We start from the raw sequence: 17388 nt of genomic DNA on the forward strand, positions 1-17388 counted from the left end.
CTGTTCCACAATCTATAATTCTGTTGTTTGCTTGGAAAAGTCGTTCGGTAGCGTTTCACAGCTTCGCTTTCCCTTGAAAATGAATTCATTCTGCTCATGTGGTTTTTCTAGTTGAGACATTTTTTTTGTTTGTTTGTTTGTTTTATCCCCAACATGATACGTTTGACTGTAGCAATAAAGATCACACGACCTTCATCCACTTGCAGTGCTACTCAAGCTGCGTACCAACAAAAATCCGATTTTGTTATTTTTAAGAGCAGACGCATCATTTCTCAGCGTGATTAAATAATTTCTGACCTTCCTCCTCAAGGGGGCGATCATGCGTATGCAGCGTTTGACCGACGAGCAAGAAGTTGGTGCCGTCTGCTTTATGCTAGTCAGCTAGTCGAGCAGCTAATTCGGCACACAGCAACACCGCGGTACCGGGAGCGAGTCTGACATGGCCGAGTCGAAGAGAAAGATTGCAGACGAACACCGAGTCGTTCAGCAAAAATGGGAGGAAGAGTTTGCCTTTGTTGAGGTAAACAAAACAAAACAAAACAAAACAAAACAAAACAAAACAAAACAAAAACAGTGTGCCTCATATGCCAAAGGCTAATTGCGGTCATGAAACGGGAAAATCTTAAACGTCACCATGATACCCACAATCACAAGAGCGAGTTTGCCCATGAATACCCAACTGGGAGCACCATAAGAAAAGAAAAGAAAAGAAAAAAAAAATAGGCCTTCTTAAAATAGGCTTGCATGGACAACAAAGCTCGCTGAAATGTCACTGTAAGGAAAGTGACCGAGTGACAGAAGCATCATTCAAATTAGCCAGAAGTCAACGGCCTTTTAACTGAAGGGGAGCTGATAAGAGAACTGTTGGGCTGGACGCTAGTGAGTCTCTGTTTGCTCAGTTTAAAAACAAAGACGCCATAATTAAACAGATATCGATATCTGGCCCGAGACGAGTCAACTGAGGGGTGAGACACATCCTCTCCTTTCAATGGCAATAGTTTCAAAGAGGAACTTCTTGCACTACTGCCACATTAACAGGTCAGACAAAAGCAACGATGGGTAAAGTAGTTAAGGTTGTTAACTACATTAGAAGTCATGCCCTTAAGCACCATCATTCCATTCGTGACAATGTTTTTGTCCGATGAGGTTTAGCCTGGCTTATATAGACAGAAATGTGGCTGTTTGCTTTGTGTTTCACTTTAATTATTAGACTTGTCATAAAGTGTGTCACAAAATCATGGCTAACGTTCAAAACAGGACTTGTCGTTTTTAGCTGGCGGCACTTTGCTGAGTGGCCCCTGAGCCATATTAAGTTGAGTAGCCCTGATCTACTGGATCATGATTAATCTTTTTTTTTTAAAAAACAACAATTTTCCCTCTTGTCTTTACTGCCACCTAGTGTTCTAAGGCATTATGATGAGCTTCACGCATGCATGGCTGCAGCAAGGGGTTTTCCTATTTAAAAAAAAAAAGAGAAAAAAAAGAGGTATCTGAATTTTAAAGAGAGTTCAGCAAAAAAAAACAAACAAAAAAAATCTCTTGAAAAAGGTCACGTTTCAGATGAATTTCCTGAAGTGAGTCTGCCCCCCCCCCTTCCCTGACATCCCCGGCCCTCATTACAGAGACTCCTTCTAGGAGGCTTGGCCATTCATTTATCATGGCAACCGAATCACATTATTTTCCTGCCGATTGATGATCATTGCCACCAAACAAGCAGCTGCCCTATTACCTCTCTGAACTCCACCCACAGCCTTTCTTCCTGCCGCTCCGAGCCAGCCCCTCCCTCCACTCTCCCGTCCCTCATCCAGTCCCTTGGGGACCCCCCCGCCCTCCTCCTCTGCCACAGCATCCATTAACCATTCCCACCTCCCTTTCTGTCCAGCTCCTTGATTTACTGATGGGTGGAAAGTCTGCTTTAAAGTGATGTATAGCTGATTTTTATACCTTTCCAGGCTGCTTTCAGTGGGAGGGTAAAGCAATCATTCCATGGCCTTGTCCGGCTTCCATACAACATGAACGCTTAAATGCACATCACTTCCATCCAAGGCGTTGAAGTAGAATATGCTATCTTTAAAAGACAGCTATTCATAAAAAAAAAAAAAAGAGCACACACACAACTATTTAATTTCTGGTGTGTTGTGTTGCCTTAAACGGAAGTGTCAGCCTTTGTGCCTTTATTCAAATGTGCCCTTTGCTGATGATCCGGGTGAGGGGGAGGATAATTGTTTACGATTGCTCTGTGACATTTCCATATGGCTGACGGACCGTGTGCCACTGCAGACACATCACAGGCAAAGGCACATCTGTCAACGACGAGCTGGCCAGAGCCAAGACGCAGGGGTCTGCTTTGCTTGAAGGTGCGGGGGTAATTAACTCATACAGCGTCAGGCTGTTATTTCTTCACAGGCCACAGTGGTTATTTACCAGGGTGGAAGCATTTGATGAGATGGTGACAGCCACGTCACTGCACTTAAGCTGGACGGATGCTCCATGAAATGACAGAGCTTTGTTCTATTGATCTGAGACCCTCCCCATGTTTATCACGACGGCACTGGGATTATCGCTCTCTTCACACTCTGGTTCCTATTCCCCCGTGCAGCCCCTGCGGGTGTCCCATGTGTATTCAGACTGGTTGCTGGTGGGAGAACCGTGTGCACGAGCCCCTGTGGAGACCATAGGGGCTAAATCATGTTTACCCTCACCCCTCCCTTCCGCCATCCACTGTCCCTCCCCCTTCTCGTCAGCCTCCGTGCCAAGGAGGTAGATGACAGCCACCCATTCTTCTCTCCAGACAGTGGGGTGTTTGCTCTTCCTCTTATCCACCCCAGAGACCGGCCTTGTAACAGTGTTATTCGCTCGCCGGCAGGATCTCTTCTTGTTTGCACTTCCATGTTGTACAAGGAACAAAAGTGTCCGGCCGGAGGTTTCAATACAGCGAGATCTTAGATAACCCCTCTGGAAAGTAATATCCTTTTTTCAGGCAATGCATTTTACGAGGCTGTGCACTAAATCGCTCTGACTTGTTTTTCCCTGTGAAATTACATTTTTTTTCCCCCTAGCATGGTCAGTTGACGTAAAATTACTTTTTGTCCCGTGTTTATGAACCACAGCTCTTATCTCTAAAGAAACAATATTTTGGGAGGATTAAAGTCTGTTTGATCGAAAGAGCCATAAGAGAAGTGGGTGCAGACCTGAAAGCCTTTCTGAAATTATCTTTCAGATCAGATTTCAAGCGACGTCTTTGATATCTTCCACAATTTTTCTCTCTGGGTTCCCAAAATGTAAGTCCTTCAATTAATTCTACCCTGCTCTTTCTCCAAGATTCCTTGCATTATTTATGCCGCCACAGCAGATTATTATTTGCAGCGCACTATTTACATCCAAGATTTAAATCTAATCCCCCGGGACTTGGACGGTCTCATGTTTGGCCTAACAAACGGATGGGGTGTAATAATTAGTTGCTGTGTCCTTCTGATATCTGTCTGATGGGAATCTTGCCCGGGGGTGGGGTGTGTGGGGGGGCTGAGGTCACACTCCTTTTCCCTTCGATCTTGATGACGTTCGGCATTGTGAATTGATTTATCTGCTCATGTTTACATTTGCCAGTAAAACAGGTGCAGCAGCTTCAAAACAATGGGAGGGAAATCTTCCTTGTACTCCAACAGTCACATCAATGTTATACTTTAAAAAAGTAGCCCTGACTCATTGGAAATCATCCAGTCAGTTCTGAGTTGTTCATGCTATCATTTTAAATCCCAGTTGGGCCGAATGTTATATCTCCATACAAAGTTGTGTTAATATTAACTTCTCCACACAGTTGTGCAACACAATGTTGTTCTTAAGGCATGCATATTTAAGAAAGTAAGTTTCAAAAGTTGAGAAAGGTATTCAGCAAAATAATGTGTTTGGTATATACAAATCATTGATTGACACGTATAGCCCCCCCCCCCCCCCCCCCTTTATATTGAGTTGTAACCATGCAGAACAAGTAATGTATGTAAAGGGAAAAATAAATATCTAATGACTAATACTAAACAAAATATTACAAGTGCGCTGTTCACACACTGCAAGATTGAGTTCGGACGTCTTTTATCATTGTCTCACAGATGTTTAAAAAAAAAAAAAAAAAAGCTGATAAAAGTCATGTGTACCCTGCCCAAGGACAGCCAAAAGGCATAATCAAGAGTTCACACAAGGTTTGTGAATGTCGTGTAGCTGTCAGAACGCGAAGGCCACCACTACACAGCAAAAACAGACAAAACAAAGAACAAATAGATAAATGGATTTGTTCTCTCCACTATACCTGACAAGACGGATGAGCTCTGAATCACAGCTGTTTTAAGGAGGTAAGCTTGATCAAACTGTTGTGTTGAAGCCGTGTATGCTTGCATCCCGCCTGCTTTTTGTGTTGATGACCAATGGAGGCTCAAAACATTTCGTCAAAGAGTCTCGAAATATACAACATAGGCCATAGCCGTTTGACTAACGCATCATTGAGAATTATTACAGCTGTCGTGTGGTCTGGCATCTGTGCTCAGAGTTACAGTTAACAGTAATCAATAGCAGACATAGTATTGTCTGCCTGTGATACCCACGACTTAGCTCAGATAGCTAGTGGCTAAGTGCAGGTTGGGTGGCACAACATGAGCTAGCCGTCGCTAATGGTTGTGGCGGTTGGAGTTGTCGTATTTGGCATTAGTGTTCTCGAATTGCTTGATTTGTTTTGTGAATTACATGTAAATGATAATATCTGACATGGTCCAGAACCAAACCTTTTAACCTTTTAACTTTAACATGACTTTTACATATTGTTATTGAATAATCTTCTAGTAACATGATGACATTTTACAAAAGTCAAGTTGGCATAATACTGCCTACTAATCTAAAAACAAACACACAAAACAATCTGCATCATGTGTCATGTTTTCATATAGAAGCATTTCTATTCTTTCAGGAAAACTGACAAACTATGCAAAGTGGAAGAAACCTATAGAAAATTGTATATATCAAGATAGTGACTCAGTGTTTCAAAATGTCGAGAGTGCAGGTGAATAATATTTCGAGATTTTTTTTTTCTTTTATTGTTATTATTTCCCCCTGTCAGTTCAAGGCAGGGGAAAAAAAACATTTTTGTTTCCGTATATTCACAGATACTACGCGAGAAAATTAATACATTTGTAGCAAACTTGAAAGGCCTAATAAGCACATTTGTGTTTTTATTTTTCAAAGACACTCCCCCCTCCCCTCCACACACACACACACACACACACACACACACACACGCACACGCACACGCACACGCACACGCACACACACACACACACACACACACACACACACACACACACACACGCACACACGACATCTCCAAGACGACGCCGCCGAGCAAAGCAGCCGGCGGTGGAACACGCAGCGCGAGCAGGTCTAGCGCCCCCTGAGCTGACGGTCGCAAGTCTCCATCCAATCCGCGGGGACAGGACCGCTGCTCTGTCAGTCTCCTTCCCCGCTCTCGGGCGCCCGGCGATGCGGAGCTGAGCCGAGCCGAGCCGAGCCGAGCTGGTGTTGAGCATCCAGGAGGACACACCGACCGACGCGTCTTGAACCCGCTGCGGAAGGTAAGCTGAACGGCGGTCTCAGAGAAACCGGGGCTCGTGCATTTTTTGACAGCTGAGGGGGAACGCGCGGAGGGGGGTGCGGGCGGCGGGCGGTGAAATCAGTGTTGTTTACAACGGACGGAGTGCTGCTGCTGGGATGGACGCAGCCCTCTGCAGTGCAGAGCCGGGGAGAGAGAGCGGTGCGTCGCGAGCGGACGGCGTTATTTCGTGTCGCGCTCACGTCGATTTGGAAGCGATATCGGCTTGGCAGAATCCGACTTGTCGCGGCGTGGCGCGGCGTGCACGAGGCTGTTACACGATCCGCTGCGCATCCTGGCATGCACTCCTCCCCTTGAAAAATGTCGACGCACGTAGCAAGATGCGCCCAAATCCACACCGGCGGCAGGGCAGCTTGATTACCGTACACGCACCCTCAAAGTAAGAAGCACATTTACCACTAATTAGAGCAGGCGGGAGGCCACAGCCTTCATTTTCTTTCCCTTTCTTTCCTTTTTTTTTTACACCGCCCCACATACCGACGAGCCAAGCCGCCGTCTGCCTCACAGCCAAGAGATTAGGAAGCACCAGACGAGTGGAGACACTTTCATCTGGGCTTGGATCGGGAGAGGCGCGCGCCCTGGTGTGGGTGTCGCGATTGACTGAAGGCTTTGCGGTGCGACGGTGTCGTCGGTGCTTATTGCTGGCCCCGCTGCAGGCCCCCCCCCCCCCCCCCCACTGCCAGGATGCCAGGTAAAGGAGGAGAAGGTGTCATGGGCGCGTCCCGACTCGCCCGAGGAGGCTTCAATGACACTAGAGACACGCTGCTCGCACGTCGTGTTGCCCAAAATAAGGCTGGCATAACGGGTCGTGAGGGGGGGGGGGCTCCATCATTTTACCGCGCAAGATGCCGTGACTTGTCTCTGGTAGTTTGGTTTATTGATGACTCTTTGAGAGGGTGGGAAGAGGGTCCCAAAGTCACTTTCATTAGAATTTTTTTTTGTTGTTGTTGTGAATTTTAGATGCTAGTTGTGCTGCAGCTTCTGTTGAGCGTTTAGCACTTTGATCAATGTGTTGAATTGTGAATTGTTTAGATGCCGGATGTCGTAAAGATTGCCGCCGACAGGAAAAAAAACACACACACACACACACACACACACACACACACACACACACACACACACACACACACACACAACAGGATCGAGTCTAGAACACCCGGGATGACTCTCAGCATTACCATGACCTGATACCGAGATAAAGTGGAACCAAGGTTTCCATGATGGCTTAAGTGCATGGTTCTTTCCACTGCCTCTCAGCTCTCAACTTTCCATTTTGTTCTAATGAGACGAGTGGTCACTGTCCACAGTGTGATCAATGCAATCGAAGCCGAGGGAAGCATCTAATGGGTGTGTGTTTTTCGCTTGTTGTTTGTTGTTTATTTCCACTGTGATGGGCATAGCTGCAGAAACACGCTTGTTTTTCAGATTATCGGTTTCTTGGACCACCAATACAGTATTTGGAAGACTAAAAGCACAGCCCATTAATACAATGAAACGTGGCTGATTTCAAAATTCAGTTCCCAGGCAAAAGGTTTCCCAGAATATTGGCAATACAAAAAACAAACCAGTCGATTGTTCCCAGATTGTTTTTCCTGATGTCCTTTGAAGTCCGGGCGGAGAGTGAATTCGGGCCCAACGATCTGCACAGAAAAATAGTTCATTCTGGAAAAAAGCTCTAAACTGATTGGCAGTGCTGGCATTTGGCGGGACTGGTGCGTTAAACGCTGCTCAGTCACACTGAACGCACCGTCAGCCACGCCGGAGGGGGCGTGTCCTGCACATTTGTCCCAATGTTTGAGTGAATGGTAGAGAACGACAAGCGGACACAGGGCCAGCAGACGCATACACGTGTGGGGCTATGCTTAGGAACACTCCTGATCCCAGGTTGTAACCACCCGAGCCCACTGGATGCTCCAGTCCCAGCAGGCCTGTGCAAGTGTCGTCGTTCTGAATGTCCACCGGAGCAACGTCGTGAGCGTGGCACCAAATGTCAGAGGGATTCCAGGGACGCCTGTCAGTCGGAGCACTTTGTGAAGAGTCCTGCTAATGCATCCTGTTCCGTGCTGCGTGCACCCTGAGGACAGACCTGCCCCCCGCCCCCCACCTCACCCCACCCGCCATGCCAGCGAGGTGAACGGATTAAGCCCGCTCAGAAGTGGGAGAGCCGACGACGTTCAAAAAAAAAAAAAGAATGCCCCTCAGTGTGTGATGAATTGTGTTATATATAGAGAGGGAAAGAACATTTGGAGTTTTATAATTGGCCACTCCCTGGCAGCACAATGGCTGTCAGGCCCGCTGGCTCACACTGCCTGCAAGATGAGGAAGACTTTTACGTAACACAGTTCTCTGTGTGATATTGTTGCCCCGTGGTGCTCTTCAAGGCCACAGCCGCGGCCTCCTTCCGTGTCACAGTCAGACAACTCAACACAATCACGTGTGTTCCTTTTTGGCTGAAGGCACGAGACGCCCTGCGTTGTGGACAGGGCCAAACTTCACCCTTTGTTCCACCGCCGTCACTTTGAGGACGTCTGAAATCCTGTCTGCTAAATATTGTTGCAGTGAGACGCTGTTGTTGGCCCACAGAGGCACCACGGCCACCAGGAAAAGATGTATTAATGCAAAGAAACGTGTGTTGTCGACAGGTTCGCTCCCTGGTTGAACGTTTCCTGGAATATTACGGAAAACAAAAACAAGCCCGCGTTGTTCCCAGATTGTTTCCGTATTGTTTCCCAAAGTCCTTTTGTGAGACCTGCGGTGAGGGATTTTTGGCCAAAGGGCCGAACGTTTAGCCGCACAGAGAAAATAGTTGATTGCGAAAAGACTGTAAAGTGATTGGCAGCGCTGGCATTTGGCAGCGGCGGGACTGGTGTGTTAAACGCTGTTTGCTCGGTCACACTGAACGCACCGTCAGCGACGCTGGAGGGGGCGTGTCCTGCACATTTCTCCCATTGTTTGAGTGAACGATACAGAAAGACAACCCGGAGACAGAGACAGACACGTGCACGTGTAGGAGACACACACGCACGCACACACGCACGCATGCACACACACACACACACACGCACGTACGTACGCACACACACACAGACACAGACACAGACACGCACACCATCTTTGCAGCCTGCAGAAGTGCAGCTCACAGTCCTGCTGACGAGCGTCGGTGTCTCAAGGCTTCCTTCAGATTGCTCAGCATCGCGCTGACGACGACGCTCCGGCAGTGAGACTCGCTGATGGTACGGCGTCGGGGGGGGGGGCAGAAGCATGACGTGTCCTGTGTTTGCCTGGATACAGACCTCTCCTCTGTTTCATGCCTGTGGAGGAGAAAGGGCCTCAGTCCCCCATCTGCCGTCCTTGGCCGTCCCCGGGCCAGTTTGCTCTCGGCCTGCCACTGATCCTCCCACTGCGGACGGCCCGTGCTCGCTGCGTGCTCGCTGCGTGCTCGCTGTGGAGACAGATCAAACTTAGAGGCACTGTCCACTGTTGTGTTGGCTTATCCCACTTGTTGATCATCCTGAAAGGTTCAGCGTCGGTTAACAAAAGAAAATGTACGAGTGCTTTAATCTTTAATCCGCCTTGAGATCGCTGAAAGATTCTCTTTGATCATTTCGTGAACAACTTTGTGTCTGTTCACTGACGATAATCATCCACGTGAAACTGCGGCCAGCTGTGCGCGTCTTGATGCTTGCGTTGTTGTTGCCGCATGTGGGACCGCGTGCTCCTTTTAAATGCTTCCCACTTTTCTGCCTCTGCCACTTGCGTTGCGTTTTATCCTTCACCATTGTTTCTGTTTTACACCAAACAATCACATTGACTTTCTCCACGTACTACTTTCTCATCTCAGTTGCTTTTTAACGGCAGAAGACGTCACCGGAATAATTATTCATCCGCCTTTGATGGAAGCTCTTTTAGTGTGTGTGTGTGTGTGTGTGTGTGTGTGTGTGCATGCACTCAAACAGCTGCTTTGCTTGTGTGAACCATGTAGTTCCTTTGCATTCCACCATTCTCATCTTTTGTCTCTGTTTTCAGTACAATGCAGCCTGTAAAAAATGTATTTCTGCTTATTTATTCAAACGGCGCACAACTCCAACGATAAAAATAGCATTAAATGGCTACTTCTTTGTCTATTTATAGTATCGGGACTTGTATGTGTGTGTGTGTGTGTGTGTGTGATGTTATCCATTGTCTGACGGGGAATGAGAAGCCAGGTTTTTAAAGGAGTGGTTGTTTTGCAAATGCATCCTGGCGATAAAACATTAAGCACATTTTATCTGAAACATTTGATCCCTTCCTCTTGTCTCGTACCTGTGAGATTTTGTCTTTTGATAAAAAAAATAAAAGGGAAACGGATCGGTGGCTCTGCTTGCCAAAGTGGTGCTGCGTTCACAATCAGATTAGTCTGTTTCCATTAAGATAATGTGTGCCGGACGAGCGGCCAGTGTTCTAAAAATGGTATATCTGGTTAATGGGGAGCCGGGGTGACATTGATCAATGTCAGCAAAGTGTTGGAATGAGCTATTAGGGAGCAGGAAGTAGACTTGTCCTCAAACCTACCCAAAACCTACAATACCATTATTAGCATTAATTTGTGAGGCTTTGAAGATCAATATCGATAGTCGCGCTGGCTTTGAATATTGAATTGAACACCATGAGTTGAACATAGAACCAAGATCTGCCACTCGGGTTCATTTGAGCAGCGTGTCACTTTTTTTCTTTTTTTAAACTTTGGCTTTGACATATTTTTAGATTTTACAATCAAAGTGAATCTTTTGGGATTCATGCTCTCAATTAGTGGGAGATTACATACATGGCGCCCCTGTTTCTGCTCATATCTGTTGGCAGCATGGCCAGTCTCTTTGACTTCTGCCATCACAACGCTGTTGCCTCTTGAGGATCAGCTTGTTTTTGTGCTCATTAGCCGGGCCGTCCTGATCTGACTTTGCCGGGAAGGGTTCATTTTCTGCAGTCACGTTGTCGTTTATTTGCCCGTCAAGTAGCGAACAGTCACCTTAGCAATTGTCAGGCACCGCTAATGGAATTTATATGTTATGTTGAGGCAAAGTGAAATTGACAGGACTGCTAAGGAGGTTAACAAGTTCAGGGGACATATTTGCTAATGAAGTGGTGCGGTTTGAAAGTCTCTCCATGCAAGAGGCTCCTAATTGAATTACTTCTCAAAGTGCCACATTAGTTTGTTCAGTCGTTTTCAGCGAGGAAAGATTTCCGTCGCACGCGGGAGTCTTCCGCCATCTGTCTTTGCAGCGCGGCCGACGCCGCGGCACATTGTTTACTGGGCCCATTTGGGAAGCTGTGCGGCAGGAAGCCGCAGTACGCTGTCTCGCTCCTGCGAGGGACGACTTCCAGTTTAATGGCATTTGAGAATCGGCGCAGCGTCTCTGATGCACTCTTTGGATTGCGGCCAAAGCCGTGCAACACAGAGGACCAGCACATTCCTCGCGGCACTTATTTCTGTTTGTTTACGTGACAAAAAAAAAGAATCCCCAACTTTGCAAACTTTTTAATGCAACGTTTCTGTCGTAGACATTTCTCAAGTGTTGAGAGATGTCTGGACTTCACTGGCACCTTTCCGACGCACCAGCCGTGTCAATAGAGGTGGGAGGATTTTTGCCTTTTTATTTTGTTTTGTTTGCATGAAAACTTTCAATTGTGAAACGTTCTCAGATTCTTTTGCGAGACTCTCTTGGACTGTTTGGAGAGTTGCCGCGACAGCTGCGCTGACCAAAGGTCAGTCAAGGAGGGAAACCTGGCGAGATGTCCTGTGACAAAGTAGTTAATATGATCATCTTGACATTAAGCTATTTATCATTATTTTAATGATGAGATTACCTTTGTATCCTGCTTCATGTGTATTCTCACCACGGAGCAGCATTGTTTTGGGATCTAATCCTATTTAATCTGTATTTATCGTGGGATTGCCGGGGCTTACTTTAGTATAAACGGCTTGCACAGTTATCTTACAGTGAGGGGGATAAAGAAGCAGCCTGATGGTGCAGGGAACTGTCCAATTAGGTACAAAAGCATATTCTGGGCCCAGCCACTCCCGGGGCCTTTGAGCACCGCTTGTTGCTATGGTGCTGGAGACACGATGCAGAGGAGGGGAAACTCACCTTGGTTGGGGACGAAACACTTCTGTAGCAGTGATGCTAACAGTCTGCGGCTCATTCTTTCACTTTCATTTTTGGGGTGAGCTACCGTCACAAGCTGGACACTCTGGAAGACGGCGCAGGATCAGAGGGGGATTCCGGCGTTAAGCTGAGACGTCCTCGCGAGGAAGAATACCGCTTCTTCAGATGGCTGACCTCTGGCCTTTCCCCCGGGGGCGACTGTGTGTGAGAGAACGGAACGGGTAGGAGGCTAATCGCTGAGAGAGCCCGAAGGCGAAGGCCTCCTGGCATGTGGAGCGAATACTGAACGAGCCAAGCTCTCGGGACGCCTCATTATACATTTAGGGGCGTCCTGTTTTCCTTCTCCCTGGACAACTGGACAGCTAAATTGTTTGTGGATCAATAGTTCTGCATCCTACTGGCTCCACCGTGTGAGTGAAGAGCATTTAAAAGCAAGAAATCCTATTATGCTCGGCAGAGACGGGAGGCACGGCACTCGGGGCCTCAGCGAATCCTGTCGCCCTGCCCGTGATTTCATTTGCCTGTTTTCTTTACCTGCAGTGTGTGCGCGCAGGCTCGGTATGTACACGCATGACTTTGTCGTACTTAGAATGTGCAAAATTCACTTAGACAGCAGCAATATTGTGTGTCTCTTTGAGCTTATACACACCGGGGAGGTGTCACAGCATTTTTGGGTCCATTCATACCAGCGGCGCTGCCAATATGTGACAGACAGTTGTGTTTCTAATGTCTTTTTGGTGTGGGTTAAATCCTTGCGTCCCACTGTCTCCTGGCCTCCACCTGAAGACTCTTCCCAAGACAGCACTAATCAAGCCAGGAGCGCTCATCAACCACACCCACACACCCCATTTGTGTAAAGATCAGTCTGACCCTAACCACACCCCCTATTAGACACATTATCTTCCCAAAACCTCTCTGAGATCCCTCCTCTGTTGTCCGAGAAGACCCGTAAAGATCTAAAAGTGGGACCTTAAAATAAACTTAAGTGCAACATAAAAGCTTTTTTTTTCCACTGGACGGCCCAATTTCCGGGACGCTCTCTCACCGACTCTCCGGATCGATGGAAAGTCATCAAGCTTTTTGTTGTGCAGGTCGAACGCCTGTATATATTAATGCTGCCTGCTTATGAGCGGAGGCTTCTCTGTAGCCTGGCCGTATTGATCCGACACTTCATTTAGAAATGCCTGTTGTTTGTCGTCTCCCTCTCTCTCTCTCTCTCTCTCTCTCCCTCTCTCTCTCTCTCTCTCTCTCCCTCTCTCTCTCTCTCTCTCTCTCTCCCTCTCTTCGGTCAAAGGCAAGAGAGGGGGGAAAGGGGACGAGAGAGCGAGCGAGCAAGGGAGACAGAGAGATGGAGGGTTAAGCTCAGCCGATGAGAAGGAGAAGGAGAACAAAACCTTTGGAGCTCCTTCTTCATTCCTCAGATCTGTGAGACTGGCAATAAAAGCTGCCTGGTGCCGGCTGGGCGCTGAAGGCTGCTGCCGTCCTCTCTCTCTCTCTCTCTCTCTCTCTCTCTCTCTCTCTCTCTCTCACCCTCTGCCAGGGGTGCCGATGTATTTTGCGATTCGCTGCTCGGCCTCCCGGTGATGCCGTCCTATACAGGCCGCGTGACGAGTCCATTGATGCCGGCCGCATTAGCATTCAGCCTGGGCGAGCGACCGCAGCACAACAGGTTGGTTTCCCCATCTCACGTTGACGGATCCTCTCTCTCTCTCTCTCTCTCTTTCTCTCTCTCTCTCTCTCTCTCTCTCGCCACTCTCAAAGGGGGCCTCGAACGGCCTGGGCCCTCTTGTAGCATAGCTAATGAGAGTGGATAAAGGAGGTGAAGCGGCGCACATGTAGCGGCGTCCTCGGCCCTGGCGACCACCACATCTGGCTCGCTCCGACGAGCTAACTGGTTAACAAACAAACAAAAGAAAAAAAAAATGCCTCCTGCTCCATGAAAACGGTTCCTCTCCACGCAGGCCACCGTGTCAGAATTGTAGCGACTTGAACCACTGTGATGCACACACTGTCCCCCCTTCTGGCCTCGCTTTAGGCCTGCAGGAGTGACGTCTCGGCTAATTCGTAACCTAAGGTTTTACTTTGAAACAGGGAATCTCAGGAGCTGGAAATTACACCGCGGGTTCAGTCAGAAGTTGTTTTGTTGGATGGATTTCATGTTGTTTTGATTATGAGTCAGGAGACAGCTTAAACAGATTACTGTGAAGCCACAGGGTGAGAGAGAGACAGCGAGAGACAGAGAGAGAGAGAGAGAGAGAGAGAGAGAGAGAGAGAGAGCAGCAGTGTGGGAAGGGAGGCCGGCTCATTTATATCAGATCAGTTTTCTTCTGCCAGTAAACTTTGCAGACCGAGCCCGAGGAGGACGAGTTGATGCGAGCGTCACTGCGAGGGTCGACTGGAAAGACGTACGCAATATTCCCGCCTGATTCCCGCCTGATTCCCAATTCCCCATCTGACTCGTGAGGTGATGTAAATTCCGTGTTATCGCAGCCTCTTGATCTTGAGGAAGGAAGGACGTACAGACAGCACCTGTCCATGTTTTCCCGTCATCCTTTTGCTCTGATGGCCGATGGAAATCTGCTAGCGAAGCCACAGTGACAAGAAGCACGTGTTGCAAAGTGGCAACTGCGCCGGTGAGCTTTAAAACTGCTGCGTGTGGACAGAATCGCTTTGGTTCGTGGCTTCAAAAAAGAGGGGGGAAAAGAAAACTGATTGACTGTCCCTAATACCGGCCAAACTGCTTTTTTGTTAGTGCTCTGTGTATCGTTCAACCTTCTGTGAACCTCGACTGCACTTTTCTAGGCGTGTCTTTTGAAAATATATATATATATATATATAAAAAGAGATAAAATGTTGTGGACTTCATTCTTTATTTTTGTACCTCAAATAGTGTTTGACACACTATTGAAAGGTTTTGGCTTTCCTAGACTTGTGTGTGTGTGTTTGTGTGTGTGGGCCTCATAGTGACACTGGGTGGGGGGCTGGGTGGAGGGGGGGGGGCACAGTCTCGCTGGTTGGATTATTTATGAAGAAGGTGTAATGGCAATGAGGGAAGGAAAAGGGCAGCCAGAGGTGAATCTGACAGTTAGCCAGTGAATCCTTTAGTCCTACACTCTCTCTCTCTCTCTCTCTCTCTCTCTCTCTCTCTTTCACACACACACACACACACACACTCTTATCTGCCACATACAGCGGCTCCACTTGTGCCGCACACACAGGGCCGTAGTGTGTGTGCGAGACAGAGGAATGAAGGGCACTGTCAGGCAAGTACAAATACACCCACTGCGTGTACGTACACACACACACACACACACACACACACTCTCAATGGGTGGGAGTGCGGGTGGGGGGCTGTGCTCTCTTGAATGCCCCCTGACACGAGAGAAACAACACACTGGCCTTCTGCACCACTGACTGCACAATGACTGCTGCATGTCGGGGAAATATCGAAGCGCCTGATGCTTGCTGGTTCTCCATGATTTTTCCTATATATGATGCAACAAATGGAACTGACTGTTGGTGGGATAGGGTGCCGGTGACAGCGACGGCGCCGGTCTTGGCTGGAAGCAGTTTGACGAGTTGGGTTTCGCACCAACGCTAATTGAGACAAACTGGAAGAACCTCCTGGAACTTAGTCCACATTTCATGGACCAAAACGGAAACGCCGTTGGTGTTCACTGAGAGGAAGCTAATGATTCCTCAAAATGTCACACCAGCCTATTAATAGAGAACACTTTTGCTATTATTACTTGGAAGCCGTTCTTTCATCAACGATTCTTTTTTTGGCCTTGTCCATAAAATATGAAGTCCTCATGATTAGTCCTGAGCAACGAGTCCTGAAGCAGACGGACGTGACGAGAGGTAGCTGACATTCTGCTGGGGGGTGCCAGTGAAAACCGTCGGCAGCTCCAGTGGTCCCGCCGCACCACTCTGAAGTCTTTGTGAAAACTTCAGAGTGGTTGTTTGAAGTGAAAGCCAGCGGATGTCTCTTTGCACAGCTGAGCCTTTCTCCTGCTGCCGCTGGAGGGATCTCCAGCTCCAGCGGGAGAGAGGCTGTGTGAGAACCACGCAGCTGTGTGGGTTGTTATCTGCTCGCTGGGACGACGCCTGCAAACGGATTCACCTTATTGAAAGCAATGATTTTTCATACATGAGGAATTCTTGCAACGCCAAAGGAGCCGCTTCCTGCCTAAATCCCCTTATTCACAGCCCAGAGATTTCTCAAGGAAACAGGAAACACGTTAACCAACACGTTAACCAGAGCATGGAGTCATCGGCACAGCCGAGCGATGGAGCTCCGGCTTTCTGTGATGTAACCTTCCCTTTGCATCACATCACATCCCTCTGTGTTACTAAGTAGGCACCTGTTTCCTGTCATGGGTCTTGGTCACATGGTGTGACTCGGCCACAAAGAGCGCCAGATGACTAAGCTTTTTTTTTTTTTGTCCAGACTCATTGTCATTCAGCACACAGACACACACACACACACACACTCTTGCCCCTTCGCTGTGGCCACGTGCTCAGCTGGAAACACACACACACAGCAGTAATGAAGACGGATGCATGTGACGTAAGGTGTTTGTTGTCTCACACCAAACACCTCCTGGCCTAAACTGTCATATCGAGCTCCTAGCATATAGATAAGATCATCTATTGGCCGTCTCCAGCAGCAGCCAGCTGCCAAGGGAAGACAAACCCGAGGGTCCGGGGGAACTCTTATTGAAGGGCGACCAGCAGCCCGTTGAGCGGAGGCTGGCGGAGGCGAGTGGCGCAGGAAGACGTCCCGATGGGTGGACATGAATATACATGGCTTTGCTGAAGGAACTGGCGCGGCCTAATAAAGTATAGCAGTCAATGGGCTCGACAAAGCGGCCTTTGTGTTGTGTACTTTCAACTCTGGAGGAGGTGGCCCGGGCCTTTTTATCTGGACCGCTCAGCCCTTAAAGGGCCACTGGAACAAACTCTCAGCTCAGAAAAAAACAAAAAGCACGCATCCAAGCACCACTGTGTGTGTGTGTGTGTGTGTGTGTGTGTGTGAGTGTGTGTGTGTGTGTGTGTGTGTGTGTGTGTGTGGGTGTGTGTGTGTGTGACACTTCATCTGTGATTCATCCGTGTTTTGTTGGCCAGAGATTTGAAACCAAAAGTAGCATCAAAGTCAAGACTATTTTCCATCTTATGCCCAACGTGCCTTCAAGACAGGCGATGACTCTGTTTATGGCAGAGGCGTGAGGGAACGTCTTTCTCCCCTCATTGCCTGCTACCTTCTCCATCCACTCGCAATTGCCCCGGAGAGCGATTTATTCAAAACAGGCAACATTAGAGGCAAACAAATGGCTGAGGCGCTCGCTGTCATGTTCTGAAAGCGGCGAAATTGCACAACGCCGCCCCTGGCTGTCGGGCCGCACTTGCATCAAAGCAGCAGCGGGATCGGGACTCAGCAGCCACCATGAAATAAACCAAATGAAATTATCATTCTCAAGGCATCAGCACATCCAGTGCATGCATGAGTCAGGCTGCTTCCAGCGTCTGCAAATCCACAGCCTCTGCTTTCATCCAGTTCTGTTCAGCGTCTCTCTGTGGCGCTGACACTTG

At 48.2% G+C, this 17388-nt stretch overlaps 1 protein-coding gene across 3 annotated transcripts in view; it reads left to right on the forward strand.

Moving 5' to 3' along the window:
• Nucleotides 1-4166: 4166 nt before the first annotated feature.
• Nucleotides 4167-17388, forward strand: part of cntn1a (contactin 1a) — a 60953-nt gene continuing 47731 nt past the window's right edge. The window contains exon 1 of one of the 3 annotated variants that reach the window (XM_076049621.1): nucleotides 4167-4346. The gene's annotated coding sequence lies outside the window, so the exon portion shown is untranslated. Of the gene's footprint in view, nucleotides 4347-5522; nucleotides 5616-13039; nucleotides 13466-17388 lie in introns of those variants that run through there. The other 2 variants (XM_076049620.1, XM_076049622.1) reach the window with 2 other exon arrangements.

This window comes from Nelusetta ayraudi, unplaced genomic scaffold (genome assembly GCF_046127955.1).
Source record: "Nelusetta ayraudi isolate G7.1 ecotype Tasmania unplaced genomic scaffold, CSIRO-AGI_Nayr_v1 ptg000119l, whole genome shotgun sequence".
Classification (NCBI taxonomy): Eukaryota; Metazoa; Chordata; class Actinopteri; order Tetraodontiformes; family Monacanthidae; genus Nelusetta; species Nelusetta ayraudi.